The sequence below is a fragment of the Otolemur garnettii genome, unplaced genomic scaffold (genome assembly GCF_000181295.1).
Source record: "Otolemur garnettii isolate 467f Iridium unplaced genomic scaffold, OtoGar3 scaffold00015, whole genome shotgun sequence".
NCBI lineage: Eukaryota > Metazoa > Chordata > Mammalia > Primates > Galagidae > Otolemur > Otolemur garnettii.
In genome coordinates, this window is record NW_003852410.1 from 18,298,210 (window position 1) to 18,312,384 (window position 14,175).

A 14,175-nucleotide genomic window follows, 5' to 3' on the forward strand; every position below is an offset into this window, starting at 1 on the left:
ATAGTCTCTTACATTAGTGTGGGGAGATTACTGTCTGCCTAATACTTGTAACAGAATGAAAGAATTCTGTAGTACTACCATTATGCTGTAAACGTTAGTATTTGACCTAGTTTGTGAATTCCAGGGTTTTTTTTGGTAGTTGATGATAGTAGGCTATTCTAAGGCATGAATTTCTCCTTCTGAACACTTCCTTTCCAAGTCAATACTGGAGATATTTTTTTCCAATACTTGGAAATACTTTTTTCCAAGACTGGAGCTTGGGAAGGAGATATTTATTTATTGCTAACTTCTATAACCTCTACCCTGGAGCCTAATGTGATTGTTATAGCTTATCTTTTGGATGAACAAACACAGTCCATTTTAGTTTGGTCTGTCCCTCCAGGAGCTTTGCTTCTGAATAAAAGTGTTCTTGAGAAAAACATGTTGACAACATGGTCTGATCTCAGCCTGTAATTTGCTCTTTGAGTAAATCTCTCACTTGCTATCACTGTTCATTTTCTTCTTGCTTTCCTGCCCTTACCTCTTCTTAAGCTTCTCTATGCTTAATCTTCTTCTCTCAACCTAAAATTTCATTAAAAATTTAATTAAATTGTCCTCATTCTCCCATTTTAATTTACCTGGCAGGTATAATAAAGAATGTATTTGGCCTTCATCCCTGGTTCCTGGGACAAAGTTAAAAAAAAAGTACCCTTAGGATTTGTCCGTGGTAGAAGTGTCTTTGTTAAGCTACAGAGGTGGCTCACAGTGGGTCCTTATGATTCAGTTGGGGGCAGGTTACCAGAAAGACCCAGCATGAAACTAGAGGGTTGGAGTACCCAGGTAGAGGAAGGGAGCTAGAGATAGGGCTCAGTCACATGGATGGTGATTTAATCAGTTATGCCTAAGTAATAAAATTCTGATTAAAAAAAAACCTGGATACTAAAGCCTGGTGGAGATTCCTGGTTGATGTTTCAGGAGGGTATCCCACCTGGAATCAACGGGAAAAGGGTGTGGAAGTTCCACATCTAGGACCCTTGTTTATCCTTTATAATAAACTCCAAGAAAGAGAGGGCAAGAGTTCACCTTTCCTTTGCATTTCTGTTCTGTCCAGGTCCCCATCTGATTGGATAGTGTCTGTCCACATTGAGAGGGATCTACTCTGCTTGGTCTACTGGCTCACATGCCAAATTTCTTCTGGAAATATCCTCCCAGACATACCCATAAATAATATTGTAGCAGCCTTCTAGGTATTCCTTCATCTATTCAAATTGATTCCTAAAAATGACCATCACATAGGTCTTAAGTATTTTATTTGAACTGAATACTCCTAAAGGTACATTTATTTATCAACCATTTGATTTCTTTGAGCATGGATCTAATATTTCCTTTTATTATGTTATTATTTCTAATATTTCTTTTGAGCATGGATCTAATATTTCCTTTTCTAATATCAAGGTCTTGTCTTTGAGCATGGATGTAATATTTCCTTTTCATATGGTCTTGCCTTCATAAAGCTCACCTACTGTTATCCCTGATTTCCAAGATTTTTGTTAAAATGAAGTATGGACATCATACACTTGTGAAGCTTTAGAGAATTAAAAAAAAATAAAGGAAACTTTGTCTCTCCCTTTTAAAAAATTTATTTATTTATTTTTATTTCAGATTAATACAAGAGTATAAATGATTAGGTTGTATTATTTGTTTTTGTTAGATAAAGTTCAAGTTGTTGAGCTCTTCACCTAGGGGGTGGGTGTGCTGTTTACCTGTACATTGTGCCCATTAGTAAGAGCTTACTAATTCCCCTTTCTTCTCCTCTTTCTTCTTTATCTCCTCCCCACTTCTCTCTACTTGATTTAATTGTGCTTTTCTCTCATGTGGGGGTGTAGTTGTTTGTCTATTGGCTTCATATTAGTATTGCATACATTGATTGGATAGTGCTTTCCCATTCTTTTGATACTTTATAAGAAGAATGTTCTTCAACTCCATCCAGGTAAATATAAAAGATGTATAGTCTCCCATCCTTTTTCATGGCTGAATAGTATTCCATGCTATACATGCACCACAGTTTATTTATTCATGAGTTGTTGGGCACTTGGGTTGATTCGATGTCTTGGCAATTGTGAATTGAGCTATGATGAACATTCTAGTGTAAATGTCCTTATGGTAAATGACTTTTTTTCTTTTGAGTAGATACCTAGCCATGGGATTGTGAGATCAAATGGAAAGTTTACTTTCAGGTCTTTGAGGATTCTCCCTACTACTTTCCATAGAGGCTGTATTAGTTTGCAATCCTATCAGCAATGTAAAATTCTTCCCTTCTCTCCACATCTACGCCAGCATTTGCAGCTTTGTGACTTTGTGTTGTAAGCTAATCTCACTGGAGTTAGGTGATATCTCAAGGTGGTTTTGATTTGCATTTCTCTGATGATTAGAGATGATGAGCATTTTTTCAAGTGTTTGTTGGCCATTCATCTGCCTGTAGAGGAGATTCTGTTCATATCTTTTGCCCACTTATAAATGGGATTTTTTTGCTTTTTCTTGTTGATTAGTTTGAGTTCGCTATAGATGTAGTTTTCAGCCCTTTGTCAGATTTGTAGTATGCAAACATCTTATCCCATTGTCAAGGTTGTCCGTATGCTTTTGATATCATACCCTTAACTGTGCAGAAGCTCTTTAGCTTGATCATGTCCTATTCATTTGTTTTTGGTGTTGCTGCAGTTGCCAAGAAGGTCTTCTTCATAAATTATTTTCCCAGGCCAATGTTAAGAGTTTTCCCCACACTTTCTTTTAGACTTTTATTTTTTTGTGTCTTAAATGTAAATCTTTTATCCAGCAAGAGCAATTTTTGTAAGTGATGAGAGGTGTGGATCTAGTTTCAGTCTTCTACATGTGGCTAACCAGTTCTCTCAGCACCTTTTATTAAATTGGGATTGGGAATGTTTTGTTTGGTTTATCAAAGATCAGATGGTGATATGTAGCTGGGTTCATTTTTAGGTTCTCTATTGCATAGATCTATATCTCTATTTTTGTGCCAGTACAAAATTGTTGTTTTGATCACTGGAGATTTATAGTATAACCTGAAGTCTGGTAACATGATACTTTCAGATTTCTTTTTATTTCTTAAAATTGCACTGTCTATTCAGGGTTTTTTTTCTGGCTTCATATGAAATGAAGTACTGTTTTTTCAAGTTCTTCAAAGTACGTTGGTACTTTGATGGGGATTGCATTGAATCTGTAGATTGCTTTGGGTAGTATGGACATTTTAATAATGTTGATTCTTCACAGCCATGAGCATGGTATTCTTTCATTTGTTAACATCTTCTGCTATTTCTTCTTTCAGGGTTTTATAGTTCTCTCTGTAAAGATCCTTAATGTCCTTTGTTAGGTATATTCTCAGGTATTTCATTTTCTTTGAAGATATTATGAAGGATATTGTGTCTTTGATTTGATTCTCAGCTTAACTGTTATTGGACTATATGAAGCCTACTGATTTATGGACACTGATTTTATATTCCAAGATGTTACTGTATTCCTTGATCACTTACAGTAGCCTTGTGGTTTATTCCCTGGAATTTTCTAAGTTAAAATCCTATCATCAGAAAAATGTGAGAATTTGACCTCCTTTCTCTCCATTTGAATATGCTTGATAGCTTTCTCTTGCCTGATTGCATTATCTGGGACTCCTAGCACTATGTTGAATGACAGTGGCAATAGTGGATATCCTTCTGTTTCCAGTGCTAAGTGGAAAAGCTTCAGTTTTACTCCATTCAGTACAATATTGGCTATGGGTTTGTTATAGATGGCTTCTATCAGTTTAAAAAATGTCTCATCTATGCTATTTTCTTAAATTTTCTTGTCAGAAAAGGATGATGAATTTTGTTGAATGCTTTTTTTGCATCTATTGAGAGTATCATATGGTCTTTGTTTTTGCTTCTTTCTATTTATGTGGTGAATTACATTTATGGATTTGCGTATGTTGAAGCAACCTTGTATCATTGGCATAAAGCCTATCTGATCATGATGTATAGTCTTTTTAATGTGTAGCAACTGTTTGCTAGGATTTTATTGAATATTTTTGCATAGATATTCATTAATGATACTGATCTGTAGTTTTCCTTTTCTGTTGGTTCCTTTCTTGATTTTGGCATCAGGGTGATGTTTGCTTTGTAGAATAGGTTGGTTAGGGTTCTTTCGTTCTCTATGTTTTGGAATAGGTTCTACAATAAAGGTACAAGCTCCTCTTTGCAGGTTTGGTAGAATTTTGGTGTGAAACCATCTGTTCCAGAACTCTTCTTTTTTGGTAGATTTTGTATTGTTGATGCAATTTCAGTGTTTGATATTGGTCTGTTCAAAATTTCTAATTCATTCTGGTTGAGATTATGGAAGTGGTGTGATTCCATTGGTATTGGTCCATTTGCTCCATGTTTTCAAATTTCTGGGCATAGAGTTTTTCATAGTACTTAATGATGATCTTTTTGTATCTAAGTGGTGTCTGTTACTGTTTCCCCTTTTCACTTCTGATTGAAGTTATTAGAGATCTTACTTTTCTGTTTGTAATCTGGTCAGCACTTGTTGATTTTATGAATATTTTCAAAGAACCAACTTTCTGTTTTACTGATCTTATAAATAGTTATTATGTTTTCATTTAAATATGATTTTAATTTTTGTAATTTCTTTTCTTCTGCTAGGTTTGGAATTGTATGGCTCTTCCTTTTCTAGCTCCTTAAGACAATTCATTAGGTTGTTGATGTGTACTTTTTCTGTTTTTTGGTTGTAGGCATTTAATACAATACATTTCCTTATTAGGATTGCCTTTGCAGTATCCTGCAGGTTTTGATAGCTTGTGGCTTAATTATCATTTTGGTAGAGAAATCAAATGATTTCCTTCTTTATCTCCTCCATGACCCAGCTATTGTTCAGCATAAGATTTTTTTCATTTTTATTTTCACTTAAGTAGGGATGAAGATTTTTGTTGGAGTTCTACTTTCATTCCATAGTGGTCCAAAAAGATACAAGGTATAATTTCTATTCTTTTAAATTTGTTGAGATTTGGTTTGTGCCCTAAGATATGATCAATTTTGGAGGATGATCCATGGGTTGATGAGTAGAAAATATATTCAATTTTATTGGGATGGAATGTTCTGTACATGTTTGTTAAGCCCATTTGTTCTAAAGTTGTGTTTAAGTACATTGCTTCTTTGTTTGATTTCTGCTTGGAGGATCTGTCTAGTTCTGTCAGATGGGTGTTGAAGTCCCCGGTTATTATGGTGCTGTAGGATATCATATTGTTTAGATTGGTTAGGGTACATTTTATACATCTGGGAGCATTTAAGTTGGGTGCATATATATATGGGATTGAATTGTCTTCTTGTTGTATTGTTCCATTCACCAGTACATAGTGTCTTTCTTTGTCTTTCTTTATTTGTATTGGTTTAAATGTGATTGTATCTTCAAATAAGTAGGCAGATATTTGTCCTTAGAGTTTAGATGATTTTCCTGAATACATCATGTATGGAGCTGCTCCTGCTCTGGGGGAGTCACCTGGGGTCCTGCCTAACCTGGAGATAGCAAGACTGGTTTTCAGAGATGCTCACACACTGCAGCCCTGAGGCGAAGCTTTGGGAGCCTGTGTGCTGGAGGGATCGCAGGTGAAAACTGAGGCTCATTTGATGAATCAATAGTGAAAAGAAGGGGCAGACTCCATATTCTGGGGCCTCTGGATTTGATTACACCCTGACAGTTTTAGTTTCCAAGCTGTTCTCCTGGGTATTGCCTAAGGGACTCTAACTAGATTATCACTCAATAAAAATTTAAGGAGAACTTAACATTTCAACTAAAAAAGTATGATAAATATATAAATGAACTGAAAATACTCATGGGGAGGAATCAGCAGAATAGCCCTGTCAACGTGGAAAATCAGAGGAGTTTACAAGGGAGATTATGAAAATGCCATCCATAGAGAAATTGTTGAAATGACAGAAATAGTATTCAGATTACGGGTGGCAAAGAAGATGAATGGAATTGAGGAGAGGATGGAAAATGAAATCCAAAAAGAAGTAAAAAATTATCTCAAGATAACAGTGACATTGAAGACAATGTCACCAAGGCTCTGGACATAATTATTGAAAGATATAGTAGAACTCAAGGAATTTAAAGAGGCATTCGAGGAGTTTCACAACACAGTAGAGCAGTGGTTCTCAACCTGTGAGTCGCAACCCTTTTGTCAAAGGGTTACAGCGTTAGGAAGGTTGAGGACCACTGCAGTAGAGAGTCTCTTCAATAGAGTAGAACATGGAGAAGAAAGAATCTTAGTAATCAAAGACAAGACTTTTGAACTAACCCAAGAATTCAAAGATGCAGAAAAGAAGAGAGTAAGTGCAGAACCAAGAAAGATGTGGGACTATACAAAATGCACAAATTTGTGAATCATAGGGACTCCTAAAGGAGAAGAAGAGGGTCCCAAAAGTATGAATTCTCTACTTTAGGACATCATGGTTCAGAATTTCCCAAGCATTGCTAGAGACTCATAAATTCTGCAGATACTAGTTTCAGAACCTCAGGATGACTTAATTCAAACAAAGCATCTGCTAGAAACATTGTAAGTAACTTGGCCAAAGTCAAAATGAAAGAAAATTTTACAAGCAGCTGGGCATAAGCTGCATAAGTTGCATAAGCAACTTCTTACTACAAGGGGAAAATTATCAGGGTGACAGTGGACATTTCAACTGAAACTTTTCAAGCCAGAGGAGAGGGTGGTCATTTGCCTTTAACCTTCTTAAGCAAAACAATTTTCAGCCCAGGATTCTGTGCCCAGCTAAACTAAGTTTCATATTCAACAGAGAAATAAAATCTTTTACTGACATGTAAACATTAAATAATTTTGCCATGACTTTAGCTCTGCTTTTTCCATCCTCAGAATTGTTCTTCTCAATGACTATCATAATGGAACACTACCAAAGTAAGGGACATAGAAACTAACGAATAAAACTTAGCTTTCATGATGGCACAAGAGATAAAACTATGTGGTGGACCTCCACAAAGTAAGATGAACAGAATTCCACCATACTTATCAATTCTCTCAAAAAATGTGAATTGCTTAAATTCCCCACCAAGAGGCATAGGCTGGCTGACTAGATAAAAAAGCACATATCTCTCCCTTTCATTACTGTTTTGCCCACACTTCATTTGATTACATTTTCTACAACTTGCCTTTGGTCTTTCCAAGCATTTGGATTCTTTTTTGGAGAAGAAGCCACTCTCTTGGTTTACATAATATTAAATTAGGTCACATAATTCCAGTTTTACTACAAATTTGGCAACACTCAATTTTAGTAACTATAAAGCTCAACTCTTGCTCTCCCTGCATGAGACCATTCATTGTGCTTTGGTAATTCATCAAAATTTTGTGAGGAGGCATTGGTAATGTAGTGTTCTTTATAACTCTATATCCCTTTGCATTTTTAAAGATGACATCTAAGTTTCTTTCTTATTAGTAAAGTTTTATTGGAATTTTATTTGTTAATGAAATGATTTTGGGGGAACTTTTGATTACACCATAGTTTTAAATTCATTTTGTTGCATATTAATCCAGAAACATTTACTTCTAGTACCTTAATAAGATATGGGTTGCACAAAAATTATTGGTTTTTTGTTGTTGTTGTTTGTTTTGTTTTTTATAAAATGGGAGAAAGTGAGGTGGGTCCTGAGAGAAGGCATATGACTCCATTATTGGCACAATTGAATAAAGTGTATGAAGGATAATCTGGATTTGATTCATTAAAGCTGTCTGTGGCAATACCTGTTGGAAATTTGAAAAGAGGAGTTCACAAACCCTAGTTTGAAAACAGCTATTTTTAGAACATTGGTTAAGAGATGTTCTGCTTTGTTTACTTCAGTTATTAAAATGGCTTTCCATTTTCTTTAATTTAATTAAATAATTAATTTGTTTTTGAGACAGAATCTTGCTCTGTTACCACAGCTAGAGTTCAGTGGGATAATCACTGTAACCTCAAACTCATGGGCTCAAGTGATTTTCCTGCCTCAGACTCCCAAGTAGTTGGGATTACAGGTACGTACCACTATGTCTGGCTAATGTTTCTATTTTTATTTGTTTGTTTGTTTGTTTGTTTTGTTTTTGTAGAGATGAGGACTCTCTTTTGCTCAGGCTGGTCTTGACCTCCTGTCCTCAAGCAATCCTCCTGGTCCTTCCAGCTTGCTAGGATTATAGTTAGGAGCTACTGCCCCCAGCCTCATTTTCTTTCATTTTAAAATCAGTGCTTGCTTATTCCAAAAATTATCTTCCTCAGTCACATTCCCTGAAGATAACCATTATTAGCAAGTGGAATGTTCCACTAGACTCTTACTGAGTACTTCCAAAACATGTCACCAACCTCTCCTGGGATATCATAAACTTTTCTACCCTTACAGCATTTACAATGCATACCCTGTACAAATAGCCCAATTTTTAATTTCTTAGGGCATCATTCCTAAAGCCATCATATTTTTAGGAGGAAGGTATTTTCGTCTGTGTATTACCTAAGAGGTATAAGAAAAACAAACAAACAAAAGAACTAACAAATTCAAAATATAACAACTTTATCATTTAGATAGGATTATATTTGCATTTTTTGGTCGTGGTTTTAATGTGTCTGATTATCCAGCTAGCCTAGAGGAGGGGCACAGTGTCATGCAGGCACATCTTTCCTGGGTGTTTATGATAGAAAGATACTCTTGGTAAGCTTGTCGGCCACAGATATAGCTTTTACATGGCATTTGTTTTCTCATATTAGTGTAAGCTAATATGTATGTATGAACAAGAGGATTAAAGGCTTAACTTCTTAATTTAAAAAGAATTTACTGACTGCTTACTATAGGGATCCATCCTGAATAAAGGAGTTATGTTTCCTACCCTCGTGGAGTTTATAGCCTGACAGATGATACACGGGAAAAGGTTGTTAATATCAACTAAATATTGTTATGGCATTACTCAGTGGGCTTTTTACTTTTGTCTTGAAGGATTTTTTTTGTTTGTTTTTATGGATACATAACAATTGTATGTATTTATGTGGTAGAGTGTGACATTTCATTATGTGTATCCATTGGGTGAACATCAAATCAGGGTAGTTAGAATACTCTTCACCTCATACATTTATTATTATGGTAAGAACATTTAAAATCCTCTCTCTGGCTATTTAGAAATACACATTACAATGTTGTTAATCAGTCACCCTACCATTCACCGGGCTTTATTTCTCCCATCTAACTGTTACTTTGTACTTGTTGATCATTTTCTCCCTATCTTCCTCTCTTTCTTTCTGTCCTTGGCCTCTGGTGACCACTGTTCCACTCTCTACTCCTATGATACCAGCTTATTTAGATTCCACATAAGAGTAACATCATGCAGTATTTCTTTCTGTGCCTGGCTTATTTCATTTAACTTACTGTACTTCAGATTTATCCATATTGCCATCACTGACAGGATTTCATTCTTTTTTATGGCTAAATAGCATTCCATTGTGGATACCACAAATGTGGATACCACATTTGTTTATCCATTCATCTGTTGATGGATACTTAGGTTGATTTCATATCTTGGCTATTGTGAATAGTGCTGCAGTAAACACATAAGTGTAGATCTCTCTTTCACATACTAATTTCATTTCCTTAGGTGATACCCAGTAGAGGGATTGCTGGATCATATGGTAGTTCTATTTTTAAGTTTTTGAGGCTCCTTCATATTGTTTTAAATAATAACTGTACTAATTTGCATTCTTACTGACAGTGTTTACAATTTCCCCCTTCTCTAATCCATGCCAACACTTTTTGTTTGTTTGTTTTTATATTTTTGATAATAGCCATTCTAATTGAGGTGATGTCTGTCTCATTGTGGTTTTGATTTACATTCCCTAATGATTAGTGATATTGAACATTTTTCATTTTCCCATTGACCATTTATATATCTTCTTTCAAGAAATATCCATTTGAATTTTTTTGACCATTTTTCTTTTTTTTTCTATCGAATTCTTTATATATTCTGGATATTAACCCTTTTTAGAAGTATGGTTTGCAAATATTTTCTCCCATTTTGTTGGTTGTCCCTTCACTGTTTGATTGTTTAATTTGCTGTACAGAAGCTTTCTAATCTGATGTAATCCCATTTGTCTATTTTTGCTTTTGTTGCCTGTGCTTTTGGGGTCTTATGTGTTGGAGATTTTAACAATTGTTAGTATTCTTAGAAGGAGTTGTATGTGCACGTGGGTATGTGTCTGCTTAAGTCAATCTAAAAAATGTAGCACATAAAGGCAGTATTTTTTATCTGAAAATAATCTTGGCCTTATAGGTAAAAAATTATTTAAAATAGAAAGTGTAAGGATTTTTTCAAATATAGTAGAAACTCCATAGTTGACCACTACATGCAGCAGACATGTGCCACATATAGGTATCAGTACAGTAGCCTAGTTCTTTTTGTTGATCACTGCCCTATTTTGACCAGTTGGTTACAGTCCTTTTGGTAGTCAACTTACAGAGGTTCTACTGTGGTTATCAAATGCAAAAAGTTAATTCTTGTGTTTGTATGCAGATGTAAGTTCATATTTACGTATGAAATATGTACATATATATTGTATGTACATAAGGATTTAGCTATGAATGTAAGATACTGTGGTCTTGGAGATCATCTGTCTGGTTATATTTCAAAATGGAAAGTCAAATTTATCAAAGTAATACAGGCATTTATTGAGAAATCAATTGCCTCATCTTTCTGTATCCCTCATGGCACTGTCCAGCTGCAACTATTTTCTTTTTTTGTTTTTTATTAACATTTAATTTCTAAACAATTGAAGACACTCTGATTTATTGATACATCAGTTATAGATCAAATGTTCTATAGATTGAACTCCTTTTTCTTGGCTCAAACTACTTTTTATTTGCAATTATATGATTTCAAACAATTTTTCTAAACAATAACATAAAATAGATTTCCTTGTGTATAAATAATTTATATACACTTTATAAAGTAAATGCTCAAAGGTGCTAGAACAGATCATCCACTCCTACAGTGTTCTCCTATCCAACAGAATTGATGCATAGTGTATAAATACTCAAATCCAATAGTAAAAGCTCAGGCACTTGTAACTTTAATAAAAAGTTTTCTAAACTATACCAATATATCTAAAATGCATGTATGAAGTTTTAACAAAGATTATTCTCAATAACTTCTGTAAAAATAAGTTTGGTGGTTTGGTCCATCTAATTTCTCTGCTATTAGTGTGAACTTTTTTTTTTTGAGACAGAGTCTCTAGGTAGAGTGCTATGGTGTCGCAGCTCACAGCAACCTCAAACTCATGGGCCCAAGCGATTCTCTTGCCTCAGCCTCCCAAGTAGCTGGGACTACAGGTGCCTGCCACAGTGTTGGATTTAAACCTGCCAGCTCCTGTGTATGTGGCTGGCATCCTAGCTGCCTGAGCTACAGGTGCCGAGCCATTAGTGTAAACTTTTAACTTTCAATGCCTGGTAAGGTTTATTCTACCTTTCTCTCAACATGACACCAACAAAACCAAAAGAAGCTAGTTAGGTGCTATATGTGAGGAGTAATCCAGTGATTCTGGTCACAATGCATTCTGGGAGGAGGTACCCATGTCACTGGAATTGGACGATATCATTTATTCTTCCTTTCCCAATTTGGATAGCCAAATGGAACAGGAGGAGGGTGGTGACTCTGATGGCAATTCCCTGGGTACATTCCTGGCTCTTTTCTGGGCAAAGGATGTCACATCGAAAGAGGTGGGAACGTCAGTTCTGAAATCTGGTACACAGGGCTTGGTATTGTACTCACTGAATTGGGTTTCACTTCCACTCTCTTACTTGTTTCTTCATCTGAGGAAGAGGATCCTGAATGATAATCAGGGGTAACTTTATGAAGGGCCCTGGGAACTTTCTTGGAGATCTCAATCTTGTTCTCATCTTCATTTTCAAAGCTGGCAACGATGAATGCTTTGTTTTTCTTTCCATACTGTCAGCACACCTCACATGGGTCCGCCCAGGTCACTCCACAAGATGCAGCTGTTGTCACAGCTTTTAGGACATCAGGTTCAATTCTCTGAAGCCTACTGACGCGAATGCATCTATCAGCCTGTCCTTTTCATAGTTTTTCCAAATATCAGTGATTTTTGTATTTTTCTTGAAGTTATTAGAGTCAATTTCTCAGTGAATTTTTCAACTGCCTCTTTTTTCAACTTACCACATTTTTCAACTAGCCTGACAAAAAAGAAGACAACAGCAGTAATTTTGTTCAACGTTTTTTTCTTGCCACTCTGCTCTGGGGCCACAGATTCAGTGGTTCCCATAGTGCCCTCACCAGAAACCAAGGACACTGCCTCAGTGAGCCTATTCTCAGCTTCTGGAAGTGCAGTTAGCCTTGTCCAGTGTGCACGTGGCTTCCACGTCCTCTGGCAGCCCAGGGAGTGCTCTAAACTTCTGTTAATACACAGCATTTCCTTTCTTGGATGTTTTCCTGATTCTAAATGTTTTGTTTATTTGTAGGTATAATTATTTTTTTTAGGGGAGAAGTCTAGGATTTTAACATGCCCATCACCTGAGTAGTGTATATTGTACCAAATAAAATTTTTCATCCTACAGCTCCTTCTCTCCCTCCCCCTCCTGAGTCCCTAGTGTCCATTAAGTCACTCTGTGTGACCCTGCACACCTGTTGTTTAGCTCCCACCTATAAGTGAGAACATGTGGTGTTTGGCTTTAGTTCCTGGGTTACTTCCCTTAGAATAATGGCCTATAGTTCCATCCAAACTTCTGCAAAAACATTAAATATTTCATTCTTTTTGATGACTGAGCAGTATGTAATGGCATATATACATACATGACATTTTTTAAATTCAGTTTTTGGTTGATGGGTATTTAGATTGGTTCCATAACTTCACAGTTGTGAATTATGCTGTGATAAAGATGGGTGCAGGTATCTTTTTTTATACAATGAGTTATTTTGAGGGGGTATAACTCCAGGAGTGAGATTGCTGTGTACTAATTAACAGTCCCACCAACAGTGTATAAGTGTTCTCTTTTAACCACATTGACGCTAGCATCTATCATTTCTTGACTTTTTGATAGTGATCATTTTGACAGAGGTAAAGTGGTATGTCAACTTGCATTTCCCTAATGATTAGGGGAATGATTGATTAGTGCTGTTAAGTATTTTTTTTTTTTGTATGTTTGTTAGCAGTTTGCTTCTCTTCTTTTGATAAATACCTGTTTATGTCCTTTGCCCACTTTTTTAATGAAGCTATTTGTTTTTTTTCTTGCTGATTTGGGTTCCTTATATATCTGAATATTAGGCCTGTGTCAGACATATAGCTTGCAAATATTTCCTCCCATTCTGTATGTTGTCTATTTACTCTATTGTTTTTATCTTTTGCTGTGCAGAACCTTTGTAGTTTAATTAGTCCCATTTATTTATTTTTGTTTCTGTTGTATTTGTTTTTAAAGTTTTAGTCATAATTTCTTTGTGTAGGTCAGTGTCAAGGATAGTTTTACTAGGTTTTCTTCTAATATTTTTATACTTTTAGGTCTTGCATTTAAGTCATCTTGAGTTAATTTTTATATATGGAATGAGATAGGGATCCAGTTTTTTTCTTCTGCATGAGGCTATCCAATGTTCCCCGCACCATTTATTGAATAGGGTATACCTTCTCTGGTGTATACTTTTGTCTGCTTTGTTGAAGATTGGTTAGTTGTAGGTAGCTGGTCTTAATTCCAGGTTCTCTATTCTGTTCCATTGCTCATTTGTCTACTTTTATGTCAGTACCATCCTGTTTTTGTTAATATAGCCTTTTAGTATAATTTGAAATTGGGTATGTAATGCCTCCAGGTTTGTTCTTTTTGCTTAGCATTGCTTTGGCTATTGGACACTTTTTTGATTCTATATAAATTTTAGGCTTTAAAAAAATCCTATAAAAATGACTTTGAAATTTGATAGGAATTGCACTGAATCTGTAGATTATTTCAGGTTGAATGGACATTTTTAACAATATTGATTCTTTCAAGCCATAAACAAGGAGTGCATCTATGTTTTTTTTTTTTTTTTCCATCAGCATTTTATGTAATAGGTCTTCTTGTACTATGTAGAGGCCTTTCACCTCCTTGGTTAAGTTTATCCTAAGTTTTTTTTTTTTTTTTTTTTTTTTTTTT

The 14,175-nt window shown here is 35.4% G+C and overlaps 1 protein-coding gene and 1 pseudogene across 1 annotated transcript in view; one reads left to right on the plus strand and one right to left on the minus strand.

Annotated features, from left to right (window-relative positions):
- Positions 1 to 14,175, plus strand: part of FAM19A4 (family with sequence similarity 19 member A4, C-C motif chemokine like) — a 196,122-nt gene that overhangs the window by 122,003 nt on the left and 59,944 nt on the right. The window lies entirely within an intron of this gene.
- Positions 11,555 to 12,323, minus strand: LOC105886563 (annotated as a pseudogene).